Source organism: Oppia nitens, unplaced genomic scaffold, assembly GCF_028296485.1.
Source record: "Oppia nitens isolate AA-2021 unplaced genomic scaffold, nextdenovo-longstitch-racon4-pilon3 scaffold5_pilon_pilon_pilon, whole genome shotgun sequence".
NCBI classification, from domain to species: Eukaryota; Metazoa; Arthropoda; class Arachnida; order Sarcoptiformes; family Oppiidae; genus Oppia; species Oppia nitens.
The window spans coordinates 2,292,206-2,301,829 of NW_026533243.1; positions in this window are offsets into that span (position 1 = coordinate 2,292,206).

Genomic DNA, 9,624 nt, shown 5'->3' on the forward strand with positions numbered 1-9,624 from the left:
ACTTGACATACAATATACAACTTATACAAAGACAAAGTTTTTTGTTGTTGTTATAGTAGTAGTAGTATTGAAAGCATAACATTTGAAGCAAAGAAGTGCTAAGATGTCGATGCTTTTGACCAAATTATTTTCGCTTCTCTATTGTCTCCAATTTTTTCAGTTCATTCATTCACTTCCTATTTGAGTTGATATGAAGTATTATCTTTATATTATATCACAAACTATACTAAAGCAGTGCAAAAAAGTATGCTTTGTTTGCCATCATATAGTGATTGCCAACACATCATCACATTTGGTGTGAGCTTAAAGATTACACACAAATTTTATTCACTTTATATATGAAACTCAGGCAAAATTATAACGACATAAAAGTCCACTTCAAATGGCAAATCATCTCTACTTTTTCACATCATTTCACAAATTATTCTTATATTTTTATAGTACTAAAAAACTAGATTTGTTTGGTTTAGTAATGGCTTACAAAACACAATACTTTTTTACTTTACTAAAACAGAAAAAATAAAAAAAAAGTTTCGAAATATAATAGACTGTTTTTTTTATTAAAAAATAAAAATATATAAGTAAAAAAATGAACACTTAGATAATAAATTGTAATTTTTAATATTGTCGATAGTATGTCCAGGGCACATTTAAAAAGTGTAATAAAAATAATTATTAAATTAATTGCATTTATTTTTTTTAAATAATTTTATTGATGTCAATTAAAAGTGCATAAACTCACTAAACTTCAGACTTCAAAATTCTTAAATAAAAATTTATTTATTTAACTAAAATATTTTATATAATTTTAGTCAAAAACTAGTCTCAGAGTTTTAAAAATCGATTTTATAATATTATGTTATTATATCTTATAATACCGGTATATAAATATTTCTAAATGAAAATTTTAAATGTGTTTTAGTTTTCTATATTTCAGTTTCATTGTATTCAATATATAATATTAAGTCATAATTATTTTGTTTGTTATCTAACTTTTTTGTGAATATATGCCCCTATGTTTTAATACCTCAGATGGCTCTCTTGATTTAAGAAATAAAAATTATTGAATTACAAAATCCACTTTAAGATTGAATTTCTTTAATACTATTTAATATCTGAATAGTAGTAAAGTACTCGAAATAAATGTATAGAAATATTCAATATATTAGTATATTTGTTGCAAAAAAAGTTATAAAGAATTGCAAATCAAATATCTTTTCAATTTTTAAGACATAATATAACAAATAATAGAGTATTTATTATCAGATATTCCCTTTATGAATATTACCATAAAATGCAATTGTAAGCCTTAATATTGATGTACAGTATATACAGTAAAGTTTATATACTGTATGATATAATGTGAGTTATATTATATATATATATATATATAAATAAAAAAAATGTAATACTATATAACAAGAGATATGCAAATTAAGCTATATTTATAACAATCTGCATATGAATTGTTAGCAGGCATTCAGTTTAGTCCAACCATAAAAACTTAGACTCAATTCAACTTATTTTTTATAACTCTTGTTTTGTAACACTGAGTCAGATATAGTGTGTGTGAAATATATATCTGATAAACACTTTATAATAAATTGAATATTATTACATATTTTGGTTATATATAGTGTGTGTTTTGTATTATTTGTTTGTCACAACTGTATATCCCTTACAGCTTTAATTCAAATTATTTTGCATGACTTGAGCTCAAAAAAATATCCGCAGTTAAGACAAATTAATTTAAGACCTTTTCTATAGTATTGAAAATAAAATGTTAATAACAATAATAGTGTATACATTTGAGTACAACAACACAACTGCAAATAAACAACATAAACGAAATACAAATATTTAATATACAGTATATTATGTGTGTTGTTGTACAGTATTATTGTGAAGTTATTTCTATATATCCAGATGAATGAAAAATGATTGCAAAATATTTTAAATGAGAGATATATATAAACACAATACACTACATGCAAATGTGGCAAAAGGATTTCAAACAAAATATTTCGTTTTAAATATAATATAATAGAGAGAGAGAGAGAGAGAGAGAGAGAGAGAGAGAGAGAGAGAGAGAGAGAGAGAGAATAAATTTGAGTCAAAAATGCAGCTGTGATTTGACTTTAGTTTATTTCTGGTCAATGAAACACATTATTGTAATGTCTGATAGAGTTTTCTTCGGCACAGTTGAAGAGTGTTGTCACACAAACAATAGTTTTGACACCAAATAGTTTTTGGTCTCTTTGCACAACACCTCTCAGTATCACTAATAATAAGAATTTTGTTACCAATTGTAACCTACAGTAGGTCTATCCCCCCCAACAACTATACTAAACATACCAGTACTGCCTAAAACTATTTGTAATACTTTTATATCGTAAAAATATATAACAATAATAATAATCATATAATGAAGATCAAGTAAAAAGAGTACATTTTATGCTTTAATATACTGTCGGTTAGTGAGTATATAAATACAGTCAATAGTAGTGTTTGTTTCGGTCGGTCGGCATCGGCAGCGGTAATGCTTTTAAATCCTCGCCAATCATTTGGACAGTGAGAGTGAAAAGACTTCATTGAGCGCTTTTATGTGAAATTTCAGGACCAAACTCACCAATAATACCGATTCAATGGCACATATATATACTGTAGAGTGGAAAGACCTAAAGTTCTCTACTTTTTTTGTATTAAGGATTATAAGAGAGGTTTGAAATAGTTTTCTAATGACGTGTATAAAAGTAAAGCTTAAAGAATAGCGATATTAATAAAAAGTTTATTGAAAGAAAAATCAGAGCTAAAAGTTTATTATATTTTTGTGTATGTATTGGTATGGCATTGTTAGCCCGTGTTGTAGTTCACGCCTATGTTTTGGTGCAACAATACTTTTACACCATTGGCACTGGTATTGTATGAAGTGCTGGTGTGTGTAGACGTGCTGTGGACCTAACAATCGATCACATTGTGTGCATCACTGCACCCGTCAAAGCAAACGCTTTTAAATGAAAATTTTAAGTTAATATGTAAGCAAACACTCACTCAACTTACCAACACTTCTTAGGCATCCTCTCTATCACTCACTCACTCATCATTCACTTATTCATTTGACTCATTGACTCAGTCATCCACTTAAAAACATTATCATTAAAGATAATGTGATCAGAAATTGGCAAACAGTTATTTCTTTAGTATTGACAATCATCGGTCTACTTGTGCTCTATTGTGTCTCTTATATATATATATATATATATATATATATATATATATATATTGAATATATATATCTATTTCTAAAAGTTAGTCTCACTTCTCAATCATGTGTGACATTTGGTTATCTCTTACACGCTGTCTATCTATACGACGGGAGAAAACTTAATAATCGTCCAAAAAATGCATCAAATGTTAATCAAATGTGGTTTTCCTACTGACGGTTCTCACAACACATAAACTACTCCATCAGACATTGATTTTGATTCACCGCTCTCTCTCTCTCTCTCTCTCTCTCTCTCTCTCTCTCTCTCTCGAATTGAATGATTAGCTAGCATTACAAACACTGGTATTGATAGTAGTCTTAAGCCATGTTAAGCCTAACACTAAGTAGTGGCACAGATATGTAATGAACATACATTTGAGTGGACTTTTTTAGCGAAGAAAAATAATAAAAATAAAAAGAAGAAAAAGTAGACAATTTCGTTGTGCATTACAGTATATAATATGAAAGTTAGAGAAAAAACATTAATAGTTTGTGAAGCACTGGTGTGTCTGGTTTGGCCTACAATGCAATGGCGAGCCATCGATATATTGCTGGCAATTCTTTTTTCTTCGTTTGAACTAAACTTGCATTTGAAGCCAACACTGATTACCATTTCATCCATATTTATGAGCGAAGGGAAGCCAACACAAGTAAAATGCAGTTCCCCTTACAAACCGTATATATGTTTTACCCCCAAATATATATATATATATACTGGTATATATGCTTTACTACACATTGCAAACACACATGTATTGAGAGAACCTATACATTGTATTTAGAGTTAGTATTTTCCTACCGGATCTTTGGTGCACTTCTCCCGCGATTCAGTTGATGTCGACTTTCATACCAGTGCTTCCCAAATAGTACACACAAGGCATGCATCACATGAGTAGTGTATTAAAAAAGCTAAAAACTTAATTCAAAAAGCACTGGCTTTAAGGTCTGTCCCAAAGCACATGCCATACTCGTCCAGCCATACAAACTAACAAACACTAAACATCACTAAAAATCTATATAGACTTCCACTCAATACATAATAATAATACAATTTTTCTGTGAGTTTGTAATTTGCATTTTGTATTGACTGTCTCTTCACATCATATATTATATTTTACTTTATTATTTCAATGGACACTACATTTTGGTGACTAAAAGAAATATATCAAAAGAGGGTATATTTGATAGTAATTCATCTTTAAATGTGAGTCTATGCCTACAAAATACAATCAATTTTAAGCAAATTTATGCGTAACAAACATCTCAGATATGCAGCACTTGTTTGTATTGAGGTTTATGTCGAGTGAATCAAATAAAAAATATATACAACAAATCTAAAATATTTTTTATTTATAAAATATATTTATATTGATATAAAATATACAAAATATTTTACAATAGGTTACACAGTTTAAAATACTATCAATAAATACAATATAAAAAATTTACAATATATTTCTTGATAATACATAAATATCTTGAATAACATCTATTTGTGCGTCAAATAACTTAAACGTATTCTGTAATGTATTTTTGTTTAATTTTTAAACCAAACATACATACATACATACATACATACATACATACATACATACATACATACATACATACATACATACATACATACATACATACATACATACATACATACATACATACATACATACATACATACATACATACATACATACATACATACATACATACATACATACATACATACATACATACATACATACATACATACATACATACATACATACATACATACATACATACATACATACATACATACATACATACATACATACATACATACATACATACATACATACATACATACATACATACATACATACATACATACATACATACATACATACATACATACATACATACATACATACATACATACATACATACATACATACATACATACATACATACATACATACATACATACATATACACAGCCATATTAACTATATATATATATGCAAATAAATATATACAGTATATAAATATACAACAAAAAAGTTTTTGCGACATTTGACTAATAAAAAGTGTTTCTTCTCGTATATATAACTCTATGAATATATAACTCTATGAGTTTCCCTCTGGAGATAAGTAGTCCTATCATTTATGGCTTGTTTAGCACTATTTTGAAGAGCACTTCCAATAAGTCCTAATAAATATTCATTTATTCAAACTTAAGTGCTTTACATAAGAGAGAGAAAATTTTGTAGGTTATATGAGAGTGAAAAATATATATACAGTATATACTGTATATTAACAGAATATTTGGTTCACTTTTTTTCGAGACTTTTAATACGACAAATAAGATATTATATTTATATTGAATATATACAGTATATACATAACAAGGTTTGTATTGTATGATGATATGCACGACTAAAAAATAATTAACTAAAACTAGTATTATTTGTCAGGTCTTTTACCATTGTTTTTGTATTTTTATTTTAACTATAATAATAATAATAATGAATCTGCTTTCAGGTGTCTATTACTGTGAATATATTTCTCAATTTCACAATTCATAATTGCATCAAATATTAGATATAATTAGACAAACAATCAAAATAATGAGAGCTTTTCCCTTATGAATATATGATATTTTTGTTTTTATTATTATGATTATTAAAATAAGCTAACACACACACACATATATATATATATACACTATAGGTATAAAATATTATTCACATTTGTTTGTATACACTGTAAATGTCGATTTCAGGTATATCACACAACTGATAGCTTAGAAATAAAAAATATTTATACTACTATATATATATATATAGTATATTAATATGTTTCTGCAATAAATTTATAATATATATATAAATTTATATATAGAAAGAATAACCAAATGTCATAAAAATAATGAGTAGGAAAAGAGTCGTTCATATGAATGCCAATTATTGCCGACTTATAATATATTGTATATAATGCTTAAACTTTATTATTATCATCTGTGTAACTATGTAACTAAACAATAGATATGATAAATATATTGTAATATAATGTAAAAATAATGTAATATCAAGAATATTCTTGTATTGTTGCAATTGATTAAATAGATTGGAATTTGAATGATAAATTCATATATATATATATATATATATATATATATATATATATATATATATATATATAGTTAACCAGTTGTGTATTAGAGAACAGTATGCTATTGAATTCTGGTGGTAGTGTGGTATGAGGTTTGGTATGGAAATGACTGAGCTTCGGGTGAATTTTTAATCGGCTCACTTTGCATAACTCATATGCATAGCATTGTCAATGTGTGTAAAGTTATGCCAATGAGAGAGACATACAAACTAAATACAAATTGAATGGTTAGTGTTTTACATGTTTACACATTGCATTACAAAACACTTATTGCATAAATTTATTTACTCGGATTCACAATCAAAAAGCTAAACATATTATGCATATATACTATATGTATATTTGAGTGACTGTGTTAACAGGTGAGCACCCGTTAGCACTTCATTTGTATTACTAATTCAATTTCTCATTATGTTTGTCTCTGTCTGTCTATTATCAACACATTTATTAAGACATTGAATAAAATGTAAAGTGTTTGCCTTGAATTAAATCAATTTAATTATAACATTAACTGCATTATTATAATTTTAAATGTGATACCTAATGAATACAAATGTCACAATACTAATGTTTTATATACTGTATTATACAGTCTGTATATATTTATTTTGTTTATCAAAAAAGTCAATGACCTTAAATAGATGTATATAAATATGGATTATAGAGAGACAATTGAATAGTTGATTATTATTAATAGGAATGATAGGCACCTATAGCTCTCCAGATGGAGACATAGGCCACAGTGACTGAAGGAGAGCATCGGTTAGTTAGTTAGCTCTATCATACAGATGTGCTGGTGTTTGGCAATCAAATTAAAAAATAAATGCTTTAAAAATATATTTAATTTCAATGTATGATAATATTACTGATGGTTGTGATGATTGTCATCATAAAAGCCAAATGCTATCAACAATATAATAGTGTTTTGCTTGACTTATAATAGCAAATAGAGAAGTAGTTGTATTTCAATATAATTCTCCTGATATACAATTCAATTCAATACAACTAATATAAATAGCATTATATTGTAGTGTATGTGTGTGTGTATGTGAGGCCRGGTATATGTAAGGATAGGGAGCACAGGGATAAAAGAGACAGAATTGGTTGTATTGTATATAATAATATAAGCTATTGTTTTATGGCTTCGAGGCGTTTATTTAGCTAATTCTTATTCATGATTTGGCTCTGTTTTGACAATGTTGTCCCCAACATAAACAATAAGATTGTATGGGAACAGTAGCTGATTTTGATGGTCGCATCCAAATACTATGGCGCTGTTATTGTCAACACTACTACTACTACTACTACTTCAACTATTTCTCTTATATAACATTATTGTGTTATTTGTAAAATCTGTGCCAAGAATATTGAGGAAGTGATCACCAATTGTTCTCAATAAACACACGGCATATCATATTTGGTCTAAAAATAACAATAGATTTACTAGATTTTTACAATATATTTATGTAATACTTTTTACACAATAATATTATAACAATAAAAAAGTATATAAATCTATGAGTAATACATATTGTATACAATTTTTCTAATGCAATGCCAATTGCCTTTTGAATGGTTCGCATGAAATATACATTAGAAAGTAATAAAAAATCTTAAAAATAGAAATTGACATAATATTGATGTGAACAATGTTGGCATATATGACAGACCCTATCAGGACAGGCAATGGACCTCCTGTTGTCTGTTATAATACTTTTATTTTCTATATGTGTCACACAAAATACAATTTTTCATTACAATAGTATATTATTTCGGTTACATTAGAGCGGACATAGACACTGGAATTAAACCTAAAATCTTATAATATTATAAGACATTTTTGAAATATAATAGTTATTTTCATAATAAAAATGCATGAAATTGTTTCCCTATTTTAATATCAAAAACTGAAAATTTAATGTCATGTCATATCAAGTAAAAGGTAAAGCACTAGAAATTGGTATATATCTCAACACACCTGTCAATAAGACGGGTCATATTTATGATTACACTATGGTTCAACATATAGTGCTGTACTGTATATTAAACTAAAAGTAAAAGTAGTGCATATAAAAATGTTGTTACACTAATCATATACTTGACACACAATAAATATAATCATAAGTATATGTTTTCATTATTGTTAGAATAATATTTTATAATAATAATAATAATATGAAAATTGTTAGAGGATTTACACTAAGATTTATATATGTTTAAGAATTTATATATCTATCGGTGCTTACAATAACTCATAAAATATGTATTTTTACAATCGTTTATATTCCGCCCATATTTTTAACTGAATATATACATCAAAAAATCTAATACTTTGATAGAAAATTTATTGTATTTAATACTTATAGGTTGTCACAGTTATGGGCTATAGTTATCTATTAAATGCAAATACATGTTAAACATTTAAGATTTACTGCAACACAATACTGTACTGTATGWACCACTGGTTATGGCCCTAACACACACACACACACACACAATGGTGTTTAACATAAGTTTGTTGAGGTATTGCTGAGCGGATTACCCTAAATAACGTTATCAATACATCCTAAAAGAGTAAGTATGAGTTTCTCAAACTATCGATACCAATGACTCTCCCATAAGGTTTCGGATGAACTGATATTTGAGTCCATAACATGACTCCCACTTGAAAGATGGCCTGTCTTTTCCAATTCACGCCATACCTCTCTAGCGCTCTCAGTTTAACCATATATTTCCTGTATTATCGTGAGTCGAGACTATTATTTAAAAGAAAAGGAGAAAATTTTGGCATTAGTTATGTACCGATTCTTTTGGGACAATCCTTAAAATAAAAAATCATTGAAAACAATATATAACATGAATTGAATGTAACGTTTAGTTTTGGACTTTTATAAGTATGTTACAATATACTGTAGTTTCATATGCTATTCATTGTGCGCTAAATTAATTTGAAAAATGATTGTATTGTTTGTATAACATATACAGTAATATATATATATAYACACAATATATAAAAATACGAAATTAAATTTTTATTTTCAATATATTAAAAAATTTCAGAGTATAGTAAATATAACATAACCACACACATAGGGAATCATAAATTTTGTAAAGACTTTACTAACAAAAACAGGTAATGTTTTAGTCAGGAAACGTAAAGTAACAAAAAATATTGTTTAAATAATATATACTGTATATAAAAATCTAAAACT